Source organism: Natator depressus, chromosome 2, assembly GCF_965152275.1.
Source record: "Natator depressus isolate rNatDep1 chromosome 2, rNatDep2.hap1, whole genome shotgun sequence".
Taxonomy (NCBI): domain Eukaryota; kingdom Metazoa; phylum Chordata; order Testudines; family Cheloniidae; genus Natator; species Natator depressus.
Window position 1 is genome coordinate 194,412,607 of NC_134235.1, and position 6,000 is coordinate 194,418,606.

The following is a 6,000-nucleotide window of genomic DNA, read 5'->3' on the forward strand; positions in this document are numbered from 1 at the left end:
TAAAGAAGGTGTTGGGAGGAGGCCATGGGGAAGTAGCCCAGGGAGTTGTAGCTGTCGCACAGCTGTTCCAGGAGGCACTCTAGACAGCTGCATTCCACAGGGCCCTGGGCTGGAACCCGGAATAGAGGGCGGGCCCGGGTTCCCCCCAAATCCTCCAAACTCCTGGTCAGACACAGGAGGAGTCAACCTGGACTGTGAATTCAGAAAAACGACCAAGCTGAGGGCTGCCTTGAAGCTCCAAGGTGAGCAAATCTGCCAATAAGCACAAGACCCACCAAGGTAGAGCAGAAACTTTGTAACAGTCCATAAAGGAGCAATCACATCTGAAGTGCCCTTCCTGGCTGTACTCATAACATCTGTCCCCCATTGTCTCTGTTGTGGAGTTCTGTCATGATGGCCTGGGCCCGCCAGATGGGGTTTCCTGCCCCCAGGGTCTTGTGCAGCTCCCAGGTTGGGGGCTACTGCCTATGCCCTGGGTCTAATCTGGGGCTCCCCTTCTTTGGATTTGTGCTGTCTGTCACATGGGTCCCTCCTGTGGCTTCCAGAACTCCCTGGTTTGGGTGCCTGTATCCTGGGACCCTCTGCAACTAAGTAGTCTTCCATCAGGGACACCACCTTCGCAGGAGTCATTGGGTGGTGTCGACAGACCCACTCCTTCCCCACAGTGGGAAGGATTTGTGTGAACTGTTTCAATATGATGGCTTCCACCACTTGAGGTCCTGTCAACTTCTCAAGGTCCAACCGCCAGCAGCAATAGTCCTGGAGTCACGAAGCAACTGCTTGAGGTCAAGCTCCTGGGGGATATCTCTCCTGTTGAAATTGTTCGGGGCTAACTCCAGTGTATGGTCTAAGATGGCAGCCTTCACTTTGGCATAATCAAGGGCATCAGTAGGGTCTAGGTTCTGGTATGTAGTTTGTGCAGGCCAGGTCAAGTATGGGGCCACTAATGTAGCCCAGTGCTCAGGAGGCCAGCAGGCCGTGGTGGTAGCCCATTCGAATGTGACCAAGAAGGCCTCTGGATCATCTCAGGGCCCCATCTTACCCAGCCTCACTGGTAGCCCTGTCCAGGTCTTGTCGGTCCCCCTTCTCACCCCAGCGGTGCCAGGTGATCCTGATGGTTGTAGGAGTGCTGCCATGTGTTGAACCAGACACTTGGGGTGGGGTTGGGGTTGTGCTGCTAGCTCCCTGATCAATTGTTGCTGTTGTTCTTGGTGCAGAGCCATCTGTTGTTGTTGCTGAGTGGCCATTTGCTATCGCAGCTGGGTCTATTGTTGCTTGTTGTTGCGTAGCCTGCTGCTGCTGGCTTTGCAGCATCCACTTTAGTACTTTTTCAGTATCCATACTGGCTGTGGGGTTTTCCCACATAGTCCTCCTCTTGTTGGTCCTCTTAACAGGGTCCAAATGTTGCCCACATCCTGCACCACATATCACAGGGTGGAGACCTGGTGTGTCACGCAGGGCCACCCCCATGGGCCCAATACGGGGTTGGTACGTCCCATCACACAATCGTTGGGACTCCCTATTGGATAGGCAATTTTGATTGGGGAGGGACTCAGGGCCCCGATGGTGCCGGATACACACTCCAATTATGCCTCCCAACCCTCCTGGCTGAGACAGACAATTGCAGCTGCGACTCTGACCTTCTGGGCAGGGTAAAGCCCACAAATAGTCTGCAGCCCCTGGGGCGGGTGTGACACTCTGTATCCCCAAAGCAACAGCCTGGCACCCCCATATTCACCAGTGTTATATAATTGCAACAAATCTTGTACAAAATATGTCATGTGAGGTGTCAATGGAAAAGTTATGGTTTTGATTAATATGATTATCTTATTTGCATGCATGTATCATTTTTGTATCTGAAGTTATGAATATTGACTATGTGCCTGTATTTCAAATGTGTTTGCTTCTGTGGTAACTCCCACAAGGTAGTTTACATCCAGTCTAGCCAGCACATTGTGAATGAACTATTCAAGTTGATGGCGTATCAGTGAACACAATGGGCCATGGAAGATGCTTATCCCCACCTGATGGACTTCCCTGTGGATGTTCTAGCTAGAATATGGGTAATGGCCCCTGCTAGGACTTATTGAAGCATGCAAGGGCATGTGACCAGCTCATGTGACACTCGACTCCATCTTGTGCCAGTACTTTTCCACTAATTGTGCTGGGGGTGTTATTTGGGACAATTAAGTTCCCTCCACATGGCAGAAGCTATAAAAGGGGGAAGCGACATCAACACTTGGCCTCACTCCCCCCACAACTCAACACCTGGAAACACCTCAGGAACAAAGACTGAACTGGGGAGGTGCTCCCAGGCTGGAGAGGAATCCCAACCTGTGTATGGAAGATTGGTGAACTGTTTGTACCATCAGGGTGAGACACTGTTTGATTCAAATTCTGTCTAGTTTACAGAACTTAGATTGTGATTTTGTTTTATTTCTTAGGTAATTTACTTTGATCTGTGCACTTATTACTTATAATCATGTAAAATCTGTCTTTCTATAGTTAATAAATCTGTTTTATATTTTTTACCTAAAACAGCATGCTGCTTGAAGTGCTTGTGGAATCTGCTCAGTGAACAAAAACTGGTGCATGTTCTCTCCATAATGAGGGACGGGAGGACAAGGTAATAAACTTACACTGGTCAGGCTTCTGACCAGGGCAAGATGGCACAGCTCTGTGGCCCTAGGCTGGGGAGCTGGAGGGAACTGGCTGGAGACTATTGTTGGTTCATGGGTGGCTGGTGAAAGCACTCCTGTAACTCAGCTGGGTGTGTCCCTGCCTGTGAATGTTTGTGTGAGTGCAGGCTCTGGAGGGTGTCTGCAGTTTGTCACAGCATCACAGTGTGAGAGGCAGCCCAGGTTGGTAAGACAGAGGGCTCAGTCGTACCCCAGTTCCAGATTTTACCCTGGGGAGCCCGTCACAGTGGGGCAGAGCAAATGCTCAGTCTCTAGTCTCTTAAGCTTGCTGACTAGGGCAAACAATAGCAGTTAGGAGGCTCTGACTCTCTGGGCAAGAGCAAACAATCTGCAACTCCTGGGAAGGGCAGAGCAAAGCAAAGAGTCTATGCCCCTGAGTCTCCTGGCTGGGGCAGGCAATAGCAGCTGGGGTGCTTTGACCCTCTGGGCAGGGCAGAGCAAACAGTTAGTCTGTAGCTGGAGCCCACAGTAGCCACACCTAGTGGCCAATGCGGGGGGTGGGTAGAGGAACCCAGGCCCACCCTACACCATCAGATGCCAACCCAGGGCCCTGTGAAGCTGGGAAATTCCCAGGTAAGGGTTCAAGCACCAGCTTCTAATACATTCCCTGGGTAACTTCCTACCACAAGGCTCATCTCGAGCACCTCCTCAGCTGGCAGTGGCTTGGCATCCCCATCAGTCTCCACGGTTGGCTGGTTGGCTGCAGCGTAATCTGGGTCCACAGCCCACACCACTCTGAGAGTCGCAGGTGGTTCTGCAGGAGCCTGCCACACACGTCCTTCCCCCTCCATAGCAAGCCCAGACTGAGCTGGGCTGCCTCCTTTTATCAGTCCCTTCCACCTGGATCATGAGCAGCACGGGTGAGGGGGCATGGTCTTCTGAGCCCACAATGATTGGTCAGGCCCCACTGGCCCACTGTGGGGTTGGTACACCCTGTCACGCTTGTGTTAGCGATGGCAAGAACAGAAACTCCCTATCTACCTTCTCTGTAGCATTCATTATTTTATATATTTCTATTACTTTTGTAAGATAATCAGTTCCAGTCTTTTCAGTCTTTATTCACATGAGGTTTTTTCCAGGCCCTTGATCATCCATGTCACTCTTCTCTAACTCCCCTCACCCCCGCCCTGCCACACTTTAGTTCTGCAATATCCTCTTTGAGATGAGGCGACCAGAACTGCATACAGTATTCCTGAAGAGGTTGCACCACTGATTTCTATAATGAAATTATAATAAAATGGGATCCAGTATGGATCCTTGGGATGCCCAACTGTTATCCTCCCACCATGATGAAGATTGACCGTTTAAATCTGTTTGCTTTCTGTCTCCTAGCCAGTCTTAGATCCATAATAAAACAATACAGACAGGCTTAAGATCTCAGAGTAATTGTTTCAGGTTGTGTACTGACTGAGGTGCAAGTTTGCACTACTTATGTTCATTCTGAAGTTTATCTTCACAACCATAAGGCTGGGGAATTTTTAAAGTGATTTTTAGTGAAAGCTTAAATTCTAGAGCACAAACTGGGGCTATGTCTACACTGGCAGTTTTGCCGGTAAAACATTTGTTGGTCAGGGGTGTGAAAAAAAACTCACCCCGACCAACAAAAGTTTCATCAACAAAAGCGCTGGTGTGGACAACGCTCTGTCGGTGGGAGATGCTCTCTCACCGACGTAGCTACCACTGCTCATTAGGGGTGGTTTAATTATGCCAAGGGGAGAGCTTTCTCCCTCTGGCACAGCGTGGCTACACGGGAGGCCCTACAGAGGCACAGCTGCAGCGGTACAGTGTAGTGCAGTGTTGCAGTGTAGCCATAGCCTGGCAACCTCACCAAAACAAGTACCTTCTCACCAAGTTGCCATGACATGGTCCAATTCTACCCTTATCTATCAGAGGGGGAGAGACTGGGCATAGGATGATTTTCTGTGGTTGGTCTTTTCTCCTAGCAGGTCCTTGTCCCCACTTTGGTTTGCCCTGTAGATGTAATTCTTTGATATTTAGGAGTTAACCAAGTTGGATGGGGGGTTTATTCCTTCACATGGACCACAGGAAACATCACAAAGTACTGTCTCACACAAAGGCCTCTAATGTGCTCCAGATCCCCTATATACGTGACCACCAACACCCACTGCTCCTGATGAATGATGAGGTTAGTATAATCCTCAACTGCTCTCCAATATGATATTTATCTGTACTTTCCTAGTGACATTCTCCACTCTAATATCCCATGCTCAGTCAGGGCAATCTCATATTTGAAAAACTTCTGATACAAAAGTAGAGAGACAATGGGGGGAGGGTAAAATATTTTATTGGACCAACTTCTCTTGGAGTTCTTCTTCAGCTCTTCTTGGTGTACGCTCGAAAGCTTGCCTCTCTCTCCAACAGAGGTTGGTCCAATAAAAGATATTACCTCACCCATCTTGTTTTATAATATAGTGGGTCCAACATGGCTACAACAACAATAGAGTGGCTTTGAAATCGCCTGGAGATTGAGCCATTTTGTTTTGTGACCAGGCAGAGTTTTGTGAACACGTAAGAGGGGCCAACCAAAAGAATCCCTCCAATGAACATCACTTAGCAGGAAACATAAGGGACTTAACTACATAGAGGACATGCAAAGAGCGGCCCAGGATAGACAGGGATTACAGAGCCTTTGTTGTAGCATAAGTAATGTTTGATGGTATGGGAAGGATTCAGATTCAGTTTTAGTTGTGCTTGCTCTTGCTACTGCACAAGGTACTTGTAGCCATCTTGTCTAGCAGTACAATTTTTCAAACATTTTGCTTCTCTAGTTTTTCTTAATTGTTAGGTAATCAGCGAAACTACAGATTTTGGCCACTGTGCAAATGATAGTATGCAGAAATTCCCACTTTTGAAACGGTAGCCCCAATCTTGGCATACTAATAAAAGCATTTGGCTCAATAATAAGAAAAATGAAAACATGAAGATAAATATCCTTTCTAGAAATCTAGAATCACTGAGTTCAGGAGTAGATCTTCATCAGAATTCATAAAACTGTCCAATTCATCGGCAGCACAAAGTTTCCATTTCTGTAGCTGGATGAACAAAAATGGCTGTGCATTGTCAAAATTTAAAAAAAAAGAACTTTTCTTCATCTAATATGACCTGCTTTTTGGCTAGAAATAATACAGCAATGTCAAATCTTAGATTGGAGAAATCCCATTTTAATTATATTAATCACCTGTGCCAAGATTGAGCAGCTCTGGCTAAGTCAGTGATTATGTGCATTTAATGGCTCTCCTAAAATATTTCCCATTTCTTTGAGACTTTGGTGACTACCTCT